The following is a 16,907-nucleotide window of genomic DNA, read 5'->3' as shown; positions in this document are numbered from 1 at the left end:
ATATATATATATATATATATATATATATATAAGCGTGTGTGTGTGTGTTTGTTTGTTCGTCTTTGTATATTTGTCTGCGTGTGTGTTCGTGTTTGTGTATGTTTTGTATGCACATGAGAGAATACAATATGCATTCTCTCTCTTTGAAACAAAAAATACACAAACACATTAATTCAAATGTTTTTTTTTAAATTCAATTTAATTTCGTAATGGACAACAATTTAATTAAAGATCTAATCTTCTAAAATGCAGCACATTTGTTACCAATCGATTTGAAACGGTATTACGGTAGGGTGCACCTTGTGCTCAAAATCGGATCAAGTCTTAACATATAGATAGAATGAAGATGACGTCACTTGGATCTTTGTTATTGTTTTTTTTTTTTTTTTTGTCATCCACGTTTATGAATAATTCTCACTAAACTGTATTAACCAGAAATAGATAGTTCGAAGTTGACGTCATTCGGGTCTTTGTTATTGGTTTTTTTTTTTGCCATCCACGTTTGTGAGTAATTATCACTAAACTATAGATAGTATGCAGATGACGTCACTCAGGCCTTTGTTATTGTTTTTGCCATCCGCGTTTGTGAGTTGTTCTCACTAAACTGTATTAACCAGTTCATGGTTACACAGAGTTTGTGTGTTGGTCCGTTGTACTTCCGGATAGTAATGTTGTGAGCTTCTTAGCCAAGCACATACTATCTATAAAATTTGCAAGGGAGGGGGGAGGAGGGGGGGGGGGGGGTCGCGGTAGCTAAGATGGTAGAGCACTAGTTCCATGCGCAAATGGACCGTGATCTAATCCAGAGGTGAAATAGGGATAACTTTTTTCGGATCCCACTGTCCACCCAGCAGTGATCAGATAACTGGGTCTGACTATAAAAAGTACTTTGCAATAGACTGGCCTCCTATCCAAAAGGTAGCAAGCAATCGCTTTTGTCCAATTCACGCTATATATATATATATATATATATATATATATATATATATATATATATATATATAGAGCCAAAGTTTTTTTTTTATATAGCGCAATATCCACTTAACGTACTCAAAGTGCTTCACAAAGGGTCCCTGACAAACAGCAATACGTAACATGTAAAATGGGACATGACGCCTGTTAGGCGTTATTACAATTTTTTCCCGTCATGGACAATACTGTTAACGGCCAGGTACTTATTTTACACATGAGTATGGTGAGAGAATATGAGTAAAGAGCATTTTCCAAGGACTCAAGTACGCGCCGCGCGACACTCGAACCCAGGACATTCCGATCCGAAAGCGAGTGTCATAGCACAAGACAACATTGCCGCAGATAAACCGGGAAAAGTAAAATATTTGACTTCAATGAAAAATTGTAGGTTCGGTTTTTATGTTAAAAAAACAAAAACAAGTTGATCTCTTAATTTTGATCACTTTGATTTTTAGTCCAATTTTCTTCATAAAAAAAAAATAAATAAATAAAATTCCCTTTATTCATGCTATATGTGTAATTTGTCTCTAGGGTCTATTCCAAGGGAAGACTGGAATAACCCAGGCGTCAGCCGCAGTGCAGCGCCGCAAATTGAGCTAGGGCGAGGTGACTTGCTCATGGCCACACAGCGCAGCGTGGTATTTGAACTCGGCACCTTACGCGTACGAAGCACTGACCGTATCGCTGAGCCACGCTGCCCATGCATCTCATGTATCTCTTTCAGACATAACACCAGTCTCACACGGTGGGTAACATTTACGAAATTGAAACTGAACTGAACCCGTTTTGTCGTGACTCCATTTTGTTTTCTTGTCTTTTGTTTTTGTTTTTGTTTTTGTTTTTGTTTTTTTGTTTTTTTTTTGTCTTTCTATCTCCATTTCCATTATTTTGAAACAGTTCCCCTTTGACATTTTGATTGGCGATAATGACTATTATCGATATGACTTTCACAGCTGGAGTTTAATAATAAATGTTATTGACATTATCGATTTTCTATATCGTTTAGATCGATCGATAAAAATTGTTTGATGAAGTAAAAGACTTAATAATATTTCAACGTCTCGTAAATGTTGAGGTATTATATTATATATTATATATCTTTGTGTTTGATTTCGCGATAACGAAGTGTATTTAAGGGGATGGGCGGGTCCTGAAGGCGAAATTCTAAAATGTAATAAGTAGCTGACTTTTAGTGGTAATTTTAGGTTATGTACATCCTAATTAGAGGAAAAAAAATTGAAAACCTAAATTTCAGTTTTTGGTTACCATGGTAACACCGCCATTTTGAAATTTGATACCCTGAAATAGACATTGTATCATTGTATTTATTGATTAGATCAACATGAAGTGGTTTGTCCTTCTATCGTTTTTTGATGACTGTGTTAATAGAAGTTAAAATAAGCATTCTGTGAATGTAATCAAAGGGCGTTTTGAATGAAAAGGACGCCTTATAACCGTTTTGTCCTAGTATTATTTGGAAACTGATACGGTCTAGAGATACAAGCAATGGTATTGGAGATTGGTTATGATATCCTCGTTTATATATGTATAGGGTGCGAGAAAATAAAAGGCCCCACTTTGGAGATCTGTCATTGTAAAAGTAATAATAGTAGACACTTGTCCACATTTTAACACAATACTTATTTATTAGTTCTTTCTTTCTCCTCTTGCGTGTGTGTGTGTGTGTGTGTGTGTGTGTGTGTGTGTATGTGTCTATCGATCTATTTATTTACCTCTATGTTTCTCTGTCTCTCTCGCTCTCTCTCTCTCTATCTCTTTCTATGTCTGCTCTCTCTCTCTCTCTCTCTCTCTCTCTCTCTCTCTCTCTCTCTCTCTTTCTGTCTTCTCTCTCTCTCTCTCTCTCTCTCTCTCTCTCTCTCTCTTTCTGTCTTCTCTCTCTCTGTCTCTCACCCATGTACACACACACACACACACACACACACACACACACACAAATTACGACACAGTATCTTGTTTGTCAATACTTGTCTATAAATCTTTAATCTTAGTCTCCAACACTGACGCAATGAATTCATTGTAGCCGAACTCAACTCACTAAAGAAACAATGGTTATTTTAATCCTAGATCTTTGTTAAAACTTGAGCTTTTATGCAGCGCAATATCCACTGAACGTGCTGAAAGCGCTTTACAAAGGGGTCCCTGGCCAATATCAACATGTAACATGTAGAACGAAACAAGACGCTTGTTAGGCAATCTTACATTATTTTTCAGAAAGAGACAACGCTGTTAACGACCAGATACTCGTTTTACACCTGAGTACGGTGAGAGAATGTGAGTAAAGAGCCTTTTCCAAGGGACTCTACTATGCGCCGAGCGAGGCTCGAACCAAGGACCTTCCGATCCGAACGCGAGTGTTGTATCACAAGACTACATAGCCGCACATTATATTACCTGTCAAAGCTTAACATGTTAGGAAAAATGATATGAATTCCCTTTACCATTTTAGGTAATTTAGTGTTTTAACTTGTATAACGCAATATCTACTAAACGTGCTCAATCACTTTTTATAAGAGTCCAAAGCCAACAGCAACACTTAAAGGGCGGTTTGGATCTTTTAAAAAAAATTAATTAATTACCCATATTGGGCGGTTATAATCATTTTGTATCGTCATTATAGGTTTAAAAAATTTTTTTTGGTGAAAAATGAAAATTAGAATCTATAAATGTTAACCCACTCATTCCTAGAGACTTTTGCTACTTTTCAAAATTGGAAAAAAAATGTATGAGCATGCACATAGATAATTTTATTCAACTATTGTTAACATGTAAAAACCAAAAACATTAGCTTTGATACCACACCTGTAATTTGTCTCATAAAAATGCTATTAAATAGACATGGGGTAAAAATAACCCGAGTAAACTACAGATATAGTCGGTGTTAGGGTTGAGTGAGTTAATACCCATTTCCACCAAAATCTCAAAATCAATTTTTTGAATGATTTTCCTAATAATTATACTCAAACCACCATGTAGAATGAAACATGACGCCTGTAAAGCGATATTACAATTATATATTTGACAGAAACAACCCCTGATTATGGCCAGGTACTCATTTCACAGCTGAGAGAATGTGAGTAAAGAGGCATCTTAAAAGGACTCAACTTGGCACCTGTCAGATCGGGACTGGAACCAGGGACCTACCGATCCGAAGGTGCGTGTCATATAACAAGACCAAATAACTCCTCATTTTATGCTAATCACCTCCATCTACTGTGTGACTAGAACTGTCAGAAGGGTATTATGTCTGGATGAATTTGACACCTTGTCTTTGAACTTTGACATCTTATTATTGAAATGTGACACGTTATCATTGAAATGTGACACGTTATCATTGAAATGTGACACCTTATCATTGAAATGTGACACGTTATCATTGAAATGTGACACGTTATCATTGAAATGTGACACGTTATCATTAAAATTTGACAACCTTATCATTGAAGTTTGACACCTTATCATTAAAATTGGACACCTTATCATTGAAATTTGACACTATATCATTAAAAATTGACAACCTTATCATTGAAGCTTGAGCTTAACGTAGCCTACATATAGATAGAATGCACTTGACCAAGGAGTTCACAACATTGCCATCCGGAAGTATAACGGACCAACACACAAACTCTGTGTAACCATGAACTTTTATAGTCTGGTTAATACAGTTTAGTGAGAACAACTCACAAACGCGGATGGCAAAAACAATAACAAAGGCCTGAGTGACGTCATCTTCGAACTATCTATATATTCCTTTCTTTTGAAAAAAAAATAGGATAAGGGGCCAAAATTGTTCCAGACAGCCAACGTTAGATTTTTGGCAAAGAACACCGAACTAATCTGGCAAATCTAAAAGTTATAAAACTATTTTTTTTTACAGATTGATATAAGAGTAACTTACGGCCTTTATTTTCTAAGTTAAGGGTAATTCTATCACCCGTTGACTTAAATGATGATTTAGAAAATATACTTAAGACATGACGATCGGTCATTTAGACGAGTTGCCAGATTGGCTTTTTCATGCAAAAGTAGTATATATAATGTATTCGTTCAGTTTAAGCGACATTCAGGTTTGTAAAACATTTCCTCACAGATGTTTTAATTATTTATGAAATTATGGGTTAATACATGTAATTTTATCTGTCCAATCGGAAGAATACGTTTGCCAACAGAAAACATATTATGATTTAGGTCATGGTCGAACGCTGGAAGAATAAGTTTGTCAATATGTTTTCTTTTCTACCAGTTTTGTGAATCTACAGAGGAGTTGGGTTGCCAGATTTATATGCACGCACCTACAAACTTTATTACTGGACCAAATTTGATGGTCTTTGATTCAAAAGTTTCGACTCTGTCTATCCGAATTTTCACAATAGTATAATAAATAGAATAAATAACTTCATGTGCACACATCGCGAAGTCCCATGTTTGAGAGTTGTTGCCAAGATTAGGGTCGTTTCAATCGATTGATAGTCTATTCCTAGGAATGAACCTATGCGCCGAGCAAGGCTCGAACGAAGGCTTCCGATCCGAAAGCGAGCGTCATACCACAAGACCACATGGCCACATTTTTAAAAAAATTAAAAATTGAGCTTTATATAGCGCAATATCCACTAAATGTGCTCAACGCGCTTTACAAGGGGTCCCTGGTCAACAGCAACATTAAACATGTAAGACGGGACATGACGCCTGTTAGGCGATATTACAATTTTTCGGACAAAGACAACGCTGTTAATGGCCATGTACTCATTTACACCAGAGTACGGTGAGAGAATGTGAGTAAAGAGCCTTTTCCAAGGACTCAACTATGCGCCGAGCGCGAGGCTCGAACCCAGGACCTTCCGATCCGAAAGCGAGTGTCATACCACTAGACCACATAGCCGCACAAAATGCCAAAATAACGATCCGTACATATTCTAGAATTTTTTTTATTTTTGTTTTTCTTTGTCTTTGTTTTTTTGTGGGTTTAAAAAAAAACAAACAAACCCAATAACGTTTAATTAAGAAACAATGGAATCTCTTTTGTAAATAAATGTCCCAAAACGCTACGTTCATAAAAGTTTGAAGCAAATTTATTAACAAAATCGTGTCAGTTCTGTAAAAATGTTTGCGATATTTAGGACTAAAAGAGGCCTATTTAATTAGCAATTAGTAACATGGAGACCACGTACAGAAATACCGTTTGTAATTCGTAACGTTTATTTCCCCTCAAATATCTCGAGTTCCCCACTTGTGAAACAACAAATTTTATACAATTCATGGAATGTAGGCGGTATGTATCTACGATTTTCTAAGACACCAAGCATCATGAATTCAAGACCAATTTTTCCTACACTACTGACGAAGACATTGAGGGCTGTCTCCATGGAAACGGCGTACTCATGGGATTTCAAATTTATATTAAATTTAGTTACGAAACTATTACATCACAACCAGAAACAAAAATTTGAATAATAGCAATATATTCCGAAATTAAAAAAAAAAAAAGATAGACCTGAGTTATTATATTTAAAAAATATAATTCTTATCTCGTACATGAAAACATATAATATATTCAAAACATTTGACTTACTGTGTGTTATTCCCCTTGGGTTAAATTCCCTCTGTACAAGTAATTGAGAAGAAAAAAAGAACACACTTTCTACGTCATTAAATAGATAAGAGAGAGGGGGGAAAACAGCCCTACAACATAAGAATTTCTCTGTTCACTTCATTTCAATAATCCAGCCCTTTAGCCGTAAAGATTAATTATTCAACACTCGCGCACACACACACACACACACTTTGGGAGTGTGGCAGCCAATGTAAAGCTCTCAAGAAACGGCTAAAAATACGGCGAAGACCTTTAATTCAGCATATGTATACACATACACACAACAAACACACACAATAGTGGAACACCATGACACATCAACCGTGGCACTTTCTCTTTCTCTTTAGTAATACACACCTAGTCCACTAAAAGACACTCAATGGTGTTTTGTCTCATTACCAAGCCAAGACACTGGGATCGCTGCGATAGCTTACTTAGGAATAATCTTGAACTCTTTGAATTGCTTGCCTGAATGAATATCGCGGACGTTGTGTGTGTGTGTGTGTGTGTGTGTGTGTGTGTGTGTGTGTGTGTGTGTCGGTTCGCTGTTGGTGGTTGCTAGTGACGCGAGGCGGCCATTGCTTGGTTGCTAAGTCTGGGCACAGAACGTATACACACACACACACACACACACACACACACACACGCTCGCTCTCTCTCTCTCTCTCTCTCTCTCTCTCTCTCTCTCTCTTTGTGTGTGTGTGTGTGTGCGTGTGTGTGTCTTTCTCTCTCTCTCTCTCTCTCTCTCTGTCTCTCTATGTATCTTTCTCTCTCTCTCTGCTCTCTCCCTCTCTCTCTCTCTCTCTCTCTCTCTTTGTGTGTGTGTGTGTGTGCGTGTGTGTGTCTTTCTTTCTCTCTCTCTCTATGTATCTTTCTCTCTCTCTGCTCTCTCCCTCTCTCTCTCTCTCTTTCTCTCTCTCTCTCTCTCTCTCTCTCTCTCTCTCTCTTTCTCTTTCCCTCCCCCCTCTTTCTCTCTCTCACGCACACAGACACACACACACAAACACACACACACACACACATTCTCTCTCTCTGTCTCTCTATGTATCTTTCTCCCTCTCTCTCTGTCTCTCTATGTATCTTTCTCCCTCTCCCCCCCCTCTCTCTCTCTCTCTCTCCCTCACGCACACACACACACACACACACACACACACACAGACACACATACAATTTGCCTTGCCAGAGTTGAGGGTAAATAAACTGTCTATTGTTGTATAGCTGTTGGTGCAAGAGTTGGGGGCTATTTGGATTAGAGTTATTGCCTTTGACACGGCAATGACGGGCCCATTAGAACAATGCAATAAATTACAATTAACACCTTATCGCATTGGATACGAAAGTTGGGCTGGCTTTTGTTGGAGAAATATAGAGTAGGAATAGAAGGAAACTGCCAAATGAAAATAGGGATTTAAAAACTGATCATGGTGTCAAAGAGCCCAAAACGGGATACAATTGATACGACACCCTCCGCCTGGCTAAGAGAGAGAGAGAGAGAGAGAGAGAGAGAGAGAGGAGAGAGAGAGAGAAGAGAGAGAGAGAGAAAAGAGAGACAGAGACAGAGAGAGAGAAATAGAGAGATAGAGAGGCAAAAAGAGAGAGGGGGAGAGGAAGATACAGGGGAAGACAGATGAAGATAGAGAAAGAAAGAAAGAGAGAGAGAGAGAGAGAGAGAGAGAGAGAGAGAGAGAGAGGGGGGAGGGGAAGAAAAAGAGAATTTATTTTTTATTTATTTATTTTTTTTTTTTTTTTTTAATGTTTTTTTTTTTTTTTTTTTTTGGTTTCATCATATACTTTTCTATATCTATAATTCTTCCTGTCATTATAGATAGAACGAAATTAACGCTATTCGTCTTTTTGTTGCCATTTTGATGAGTATAAAAGGTTCAACGTTATACTTAGTTTTGTGCGATGGTATGTTTTATCCAGCTGGCGGATGTTATGAGTATTTTGGATAAACGCATAGCATCAATTGATATAAGTGCCTGCTCCACGCTTTTTCTGACTGCTGTTCGTCGTTTGAGAAGAATCGACCGAAGGGCTAGAGCTCAGGTGGTCGCTGGTTCGGATAAGTAAGTAAGTAAGAGAAGAATCCAACATCAAATAGAGACAGGAGGACACAGCCATTCATAATAAATAGTTACGAAAGAGTGATAATGGTGAGGTTTCGAATGGGAACAACACCGAAAATGAACGTTTCGTGTACAAACCCTTCGTCAGCACAACAATAAACAAATGAACGTGGAAAACAAATAAAGATAAGATGCAATATAACTTTTTTTTTTTAATACTAAGGTCAATATCCTTATACCTGTTTATTGTCGTATTTAAAAGACGGAGATAAATCTAAACTGGCAAAGTGACGACAAACATTGGGTGTCTCCCATTCCTGATGTTAAAAAAAAATTCTTTAATGCAATATAACTTGTATCGTGTGTAGAAACGTCCATTGTCTGTATTGTTCCCATACGAAGCCTCTCTATTTTCACCTCTTTCTGTAGTATTTTCATGATCCCAGGCTTCAGGCAGCCCCCACGGCTCTCTACGATAAATGGTTGTAACGTAGCGGGTGGTTGGATGGGAGCATCACCCTTGAATCATATACCTATGATGTTCGCATGGGTGTACGATCCGATAGTGATGTCGTTTCTTCTTCTCTTTACTAGCCTATCCTGCTTCTTTGGTTTGTGACTGTATTTTTGACAGGGGATATTTTTTTTTCTGTAAATCTTCTGCCTGTTTGTTCTTGGTTATTTATAATTTAGCTTATGATATCTTTAGGTTATGATTTTGATTTACATTTGTACTATTTTTGTTAGAGTGCTTGTTTTTTTGTTTCAGCGGTCTCTCATATAACCTCAATTGTGTTGCTTGTTTTTTTGTTTCAGCGGTCTCTCATATAACCTCAATTGTGTTGCTTGTTTTTTTGTTTCAGCGGTCTCTCATATAACCTCAATTGTGTTGCTTGTTTTTTTGTTTCAGCGGTCTCTCATATAACCTCAATTGTGTTGCTTGTTTTTTTGTTTCAGCGGTCTCTCATATAACCTCAATTGTGTTGGAAGAGACCTAAAGCAACAAACAAAGTTGTAACGTAGAACCTCAAGGGGCCCAAACGTGGGTTTATAGTAGAACGGCTATGTGGTCTCGTGGTATGACACTCGCTTTCGGATCGAACGGTCCTGGGTTCGAGCCTCGCTCAACTCGGCGCATTCTCTCACCGTACTCAGGTGTAAAATGAGTACAGCGTTGTCTCTGTCCGAAAAAAAAGAGTATAATATCGCCTAACAGGCGTCATGTGCCGTCATGCATGTTAAATGACGCTGTTGGCCAGGGAACCCCTGTAAAGCGCTTTGAGCACGTTTAGTGGATATTGCGCTATATAAAATCTCAATTTAGAACCAGAGACAGCGATAGATAGAGACGCGACACTTCTGAATTGGCAATAGGGTTTTAATAGCAGACGATGCGTATCTATGTCTGATCATATCAAGTTGGTAATTATTTGTTGTTTGTTTTTTAAGGGTTTTACGGCGCTTGCAGCACATTAAGGCCAAATCAGCGGCAGTAAAAAGGAAGAAAATGGGACAGTATAAAAGTTATAGAATTACAAATAGAGCACCCAAGAAAAGGTAAGACAAATGGGAATTAATTCAAATATGAAACAGATGTGGATTACAAGAGCACACTATCAAAGTATACCCAGTTTGAGATCACCTAAAAGTCTAATCCAGATACAAGCACATGTCCCAACTAAGAGGGATATACACATATAAAATATAAAGAAAACATTATACAGTGCATAACAGAGAGATGATTTACAAGGAAAAAAATATCATCTCCCAAAACTATACATTTGACTGTTTCCCTCTCAGCTAGGGTATCCCACCAGGGCCTGGACAAAACCATATAATCTCATTCCAAGACTAAGACAGAAGCAAGTTGGAAAACAGATATAGGGAGAACCCCACCCAGGGTATAGAAGACAATAGTAAGTGCCTCCCTGTCCACTATGGGAGGTCAGGAACCCCACCCAGCATAGGGGTATAGAAGACAATAGTAAGTGCCTCCCTGTCCACTATGGGAGGTCAGGAACCCCACCCAGCATAGGGGTATAGAAGACAACAGTAAGTGCCTCCCTGCTCACTATGGGAGGTCAGGAACCCCACCTAGCATAGGGTATAGAAGACAACAGTAAGTGCCTCCTGTCCACTATGGGAGGTCAGGAACCCCACCCAGCATAGGGTATAGAAGACAACAGTAAGTGCCTCCTGCCCACTATGGGGTCAAGAACCCACCCAGCATAGGGGTATAGAAGACAACAGTAAGTGCCTCCTGCCCACTATGGGAGGTCAGGAACCCCACCCAGCATAGGGGTATAGAAGACAACAGAAAGTACCTCCCTGCCCACTATGGGAGGTCAGGAACCCACCAGCATAGGGTATAGAAGACAATAGTAAGTGCCTCCCTGTCCACTATGGGAGGTCAGGAACCCCACCCAGCATAGGGGTATAGAAGACAACAGTAAGTGCCTCCCTGCTCACTATGGGAGGTCAGGAACCCCACCTAGCAAGTCGGCAAACATCCTTTTGAGGCTTTTCTCTCGAATAATGTTTGGACATTTACAGAAGACATTAGAAAGAAACTGGAGGAGGCAGAAATGTCGTTTCTTAGAAGGATGTTAAGAATCTCGTGGACAGAGAAGAAAACTAATGAAGAAGTATTAGAGCAAGCTGAAACTAAAAGGTTTCTATTTTGTACAATAAGAAAAAGGCCAATTGCAATTTTTAGGACACCTAAATCGACATAAATGTAATTGAACATCTTACTCTCACAGGAAAGATAGAAGGTAAAAAGAGTAAAGGTAGACCAAGAAAAACATATTTGAATAGTTTGAACAGTTGGGTGACAAAGAAAGAGAAAAGTATTATTAGTTTTCTGAAGTTATCTGATCAGAGAGATGAATGGCGTACCATGATCACCGATGTCTGGCACAGACTTGATACTTGAAGAAGAAGAAGAATGTATGTATGTAATACAATTGAAATTTGGCACGGGTTTTCGCAGGCGGCCAGGAGTCTTGAGGTGAGGTGATAACCGTTTTAATTGTTTTGTTATTGGCTGAAGAAATGTGATGAGGCCGAACCGGTTTGTGCTTAGTATTTTGTTAAATTTTGAGGTTGTTACAATAATCATTTCTGTGCATTACTTAAGACGTGGCATGAAGACTGGAATATGCTATGTGGTCTAGTGGTATGACACTCGCTTTCGGATCGGAAGGTCCTGGGTTCGGGCTTGCTCGGCGCATAGTTGAGCCCTTGGAAAAGGTCTTTTACTCACATTCTATCACCATACTCGGGTGTAAAAATAGTACCTTGCAGCGTTGTCTCTTTCGAAAAAATAATGTAATACCGCCTAACGTGCGTCTTGTCCCCTCCTAAATGTTAAGTGTTGCTGTTGGCCAGGGACCCTTGTAAAGCGTTTTGAGCGTGTTTAGTGGATATTGCGCTATATAAAAGCTCAATTTTTATCTTTTTAAATTTATTTTTTAAATCTCTTTTATTTTCTTTTTTTTTTTCGACAGAGAAAAGATTGGCCTCCTCCATGGGCTCATTTTACACCTGAGTACGGTGAGGAAATGTAGGTAAGGAGTAACAACGTGTACTTCTTGATTTAATGCGGCGATGCGGTTTTGTGGTATGACTGTAGGACATTTGCCTTCGGACAGGAAGGTCCAGGGCTCGAATCGCACTTTGAGTGGCGCGTAGTTGAGTCCATGAAAAAGACTCACATTTTCTCACCATATTCAGGTGTTAAGTGAGTACCTGGTCATTAACAGTGTAGTCTCCGTCCAAAAATATATGTAATATCGCCTCACAGGCGTCATGTCTGTTTTGTTGTTTGTTTTTAAGGGTTTTACGGCGCTTGCAACACATTAAGGTCATATCAGCGCCAGTAAAAAGGAAGAAAATAGGATAGTAAAAAGTTCTAGAATTACAAATAAAGCATCCAAGAATAAGGCAGACAAAGGGGAATTGGTTCAAATAGGAAACAGATGTAGATTCCAAGAGCACACTATCCAGTGTACTTTCGTTTGAGATCACTAAAAGTCTCATCCAGACACAAGCACAGGAACCCACTAAGAGGAACACACTCAAAGGTTTTACAAATCGTATATAATATAAAGAAAACATAATACAATGCATAACAGAGAGATGATTTACAAGGAAAAAAATATCATCTCCCAAAACTAACTATACATTTGACTGTTTCCCTCTCAGACAGGGTGCAGGCCAGTGTCAGGACAAAACCAAGAAATCTCATTCCAAAGCAAAGACAGAAAGCATGTTGGAAAACAGATACAGGGGGATAGAGGACACAGTAAGTACCTCCCTGCCCACTATGGGAGGTCAGGAACCCCACCCAGGGCGTCATGTCTCGTCCTACATGTAAAGTGTTGCTGTTGGCTAGGAACACCTTGTATAGCGCTTTGAGCACGTTTAGTGGATATTGCGCTATATAAAAGCTCAATTATAGCATTAGGCTAAATCTTCTAAACTGCTTTATAGATGGATTTTGACGTCATTCGGCCTTTCCTATTGTTTTCAGGCCGCCAATAGGGTGATTAGTTCTCTAACAGACTATAATATACGTCAAAGTTTATACGGCATAATTTTTGTGTCTGGTGGGCAGAATAGGTTAATATTTAAATTTTATGTAAACGCATAGCATTGACATAACATGTCGGCCATATCAGGCACAAATGTCGAGCCACATTGCACCATAACCTGTGTACAAAGTCGATCAATCTGTGTACACTTTCAATAATCGAATGCCGTGTCTTAAGTACACACACACCCGTTTTGGGTCGCCTAATCGGTAATATGCTTGTAGGTTACTTAATGGTATCATATTGCATAAACCGAATAATTCTTTTATCCAATTATCAAAACTCACAACCCTGGCACTATATTGCCAAAATAATAATAATATTATTATTATTATTATTATTATTATTATTATTATTATTATTATTATTATTATTATTATTATTATTATTATTATTATTATTATTATTATTATTCGTCTTATTATGATTATTATTATTATCATTATATTATTATTATTATTATTATTATCATTATTATTATTATTATTATTGTTGTTGTTGTTGTTGTTGTTGTTGTTGTTATTATTATTATTATTATTGTTATTATTATATTATTATTATTATTATTATTATTATATTATTATTATTATTATTATTTCATTACTATTCTTCTTCTTCTTCTTCTTCTTCTTCTTCTTCTTCTTTTCTTCTCTTCTTCTTCTTTCTTATTATTATTATTATTATTATTATTATTATTATTATTATTATTATTGTTGTTGTTGTTGTTGTTGTTGTTGTCGTTGTTGTTGTTATTATTATTATTATTATTATTATAACAACATCATTCTTTCACATCATTATCGTTATAATCATCATCATCGTCATCACGGTCCTCCTCCTTTGCCTCCTCTTCCTCCTCATCATCATCTTCCTCTTCTTGATCATTATCAGTCACATCTTTCATTACACAGGTTTCTCGATCATCCGATGTTATGTTCAAACGACTTTTCACATTACTAATTAAAACGACAATGACTACACACACACCTTTCCCTATACAACAATCTTCCCTGTTTTATCGCTCGTCCTATGCATGTCTTGATAACAAACCCAGAGTAAAATCAACATAATGACCGACCACATGCACTGCCGTATTCTGAACGCACACACACACACACACACACACATACACACACACATACACACACACACAAACACGTATTTAAAATTTTGGTCAGAAAACTCGTCCTTCAAAAACCGTTTAGATCGATTCAAATAACCCTCATATTGCCGACAAACTCTCTCAAAATTGGGACTTGGATAAGTCTCAGGTTTGAGAGTTTTAGCCAGTGTGGCTCGGCGGTATGGTCTTTGCTTCGTACCCAAATGGTACTGAGTTCGACTACCCGCCTTGTTGTGTGGCCTTGAGCAGGTCACCTAGCCCTAGCTCACTTTACGGCGCTACACTGCGGCCGACGCCTGAGTTATTCCAGTCTTCCCTTGGAATAGACCCTAAAGACAAATTTCCCCTTGGGGATGAATAAAGGGAATTTTATTTTATTATTATTATTATTTTTTTAAGATGAGAGTGATTTGAATCTTTAGATCTTTGAATGAGTTTTCTAGCTATAACTTTTAATACGTGGGTTTTTTTTTTCCTATTACGGCAGCCTAGTGGTAAATGAGATATCACCAACAGCAATACATTATAACATGTAGAACGAGACATGCAGACTGTTAGGCGATATTACATTTTTTTCCGACAGGTTAAACAACGCTGTTAACGGCCAGGTACTCATTTTACACTTGAGTGCGGTAAGAGAATAGTGTGAGTAGAGACCATTTTCGAGAGACTCAACTATGCGACGAGCAAGGCTCAAACTCAAGACCTTCCGATCCAAAAGCGAGTGTTATGCATATCACAAGACCACATAGCCGCATATTAGGGGTTCCAGTGGTTGGGTATAGTCCTCTAGAATTTTAACCTTTCACCCTTTGACCTCCAAGGCCGCTGACCTAAAAGTGTCGCAAGCGCCTTTAACCAGTTCGCCGCCGTACTCTAGAAAGACACGTATTTATAAATTTGGCCATAAAACTCTTCCTTCAAATATCGATCGATTTAAATGACTCCTCATCTTGGCAAAACCTCTCAAACCTCCTCTCATCGCGAGGTCCCAGGTTTGAGAGTTTTTGCCAAGATGAGGAGTCATTTAAATCGATCGATATTTGAAGGACCAGTTTTCTGGCCAATTAAAAAAAATATGTGGGTTTTTCCAGTTTTTGCCAAGTTGGATTTAACAGAGCTGCTATGCTCCGGAAACTAGTCCTTCAGAGCCATGAAACTCGTGGAGCCGGAGTTTATCCCGGTTTCTCCAGCGTGAAATGGACAATAGCAAGTGCTTGATATCCTTTGGATAGAACGCTAGTCTATCGCAAAAAAAAACTTTCTGCCATATCTAACAGATCCAGCTACCCAATCACTTCTGGGTGGATGAGGGAGGGGGGAGGTCAGAAAAAATCTCGACAGCACTCAGCTCCATGGGCCTAATGGCTGTTATGCACTATCATTTTTTTTATCCTCCGTAATCATTGAAATTAATTTAAATTTCATTTTAAATTTAATTTTCAACTTTAAATACAATGTTTGGCATCTCACCCACCCCGTTGTAATACCGTTTTGAGGCCTCAGCTCATAGTCATAATAATAGGATTCAATAGTCTGATGTCACGTCCCCCCAGTAACGAGCAGCTTGGTTCTAAACAAAGAAAATCGATACTTTTTATTCTTCATGCTGGATAGAACTTTTTCAGATGTCATGTGATCAGAATGTAAAAAAGTCAAAAAATGATCAGATTTATAATGTTTTTCTCCTCTAGATACACTTTTATGCTCGTCGGAAAAGTATTTCATAAGGGCGTCCGCCATTGTTCCAATAATTTAGAACCAGTTACTCAGTTACTATGCGTCATTACGAGGGAAGTGATGGCATGACTGTTGAAGCCTATTTGATAAATCAGAAGTTCTCTGTAATAAATTAGGTAAAATTGCGCTGTCACAAAATCCAGACTGTTCATTTTTTAAAATTCCGACAAAGCTAAGAGCGCCTATGTGGTTGAGTGGTATGACACTTGCCTTCAGATCCGAAGGTCCTGTGTCCGAATCCCGTTCTGAGCGATGCATAACATTGTTGAGTCCTTGGAAAAGGCTCTTTACTCACATTCTCTAACTGTACTGGGGTGTAAAATGAGTACCTGACCGTTAAAAACCGTCGTCTTTGTCTGAAAAAAGGTAATATTATCGCCCAATAGGCGTCATGTCTCACCCTACATGTTAAGTGTGTTGCTGTTGGCTAGGGACTCTTTGTAAAGCGCTTTGAGCACGTTTAGTGGATATTGATCTATATAAATATGTTCTATTTAAAAAAAAAAAAAAAAAAAAAAAACAACAACAACAAGAAATGCATAAGATAAATTCCATCCAATTTATTGTTCAACGACACACATTTTATATTATAAACATGAACCAATAACCAATATCTGATTTGATCAATTTGTCAATAATCAATAAATATTCATAGACGGTAAGTAGGTACAAGAATTTCAAAGTTTGTCCTAAAATCACTGACAACAATATTTTATTGTTTTGTTTTGTTTTTGTTTTTAATGGTTTTACGGCGCTTGCAACACATTAAGGTCATATCAGCGCCAGTAAAAAGGAAGAAA

The 16,907-nt window shown here is 37.9% G+C and overlaps 1 protein-coding gene across 2 annotated transcripts in view; it reads right to left on the bottom strand.

Annotated features, from left to right (window-relative positions):
• The window catches only part of LOC144957679 (sperm microtubule associated protein 1-like), a 30,516-nt gene extending 23,451 nt beyond the window's left edge, over window positions 1–7,065 (bottom strand). Inside the window, exons 1-2 of one of the 2 annotated variants that reach the window (XM_078889025.1) lie at window positions 6,938–7,029; window positions 6,560–6,590 (exon numbers count right to left, since the gene is read on the bottom strand). The gene's annotated coding sequence lies outside the window, so the exon portion shown is untranslated. Of the gene's footprint in view, window positions 1–6,559; window positions 6,591–6,937 lie in introns of both variants that reach the window. The other variant, XM_078889026.1, reaches the window with a different exon arrangement.
• Between the last annotated feature and the right edge of the window lie 9,842 nt (window positions 7,066–16,907).

Source organism: Berghia stephanieae, chromosome 12, assembly GCF_034508935.2.
Source record: "Berghia stephanieae isolate SIO BIC M18660-M18661 chromosome 12, UCSD_Bste_1.3, whole genome shotgun sequence".
NCBI classification, from domain to species: Eukaryota; Metazoa; Mollusca; class Gastropoda; order Nudibranchia; family Aeolidiidae; genus Berghia; species Berghia stephanieae.
The sequence above is the reverse complement of the archived record's forward strand: the minus strand, read 5'-3'. Positions and strand labels throughout refer to the sequence as shown.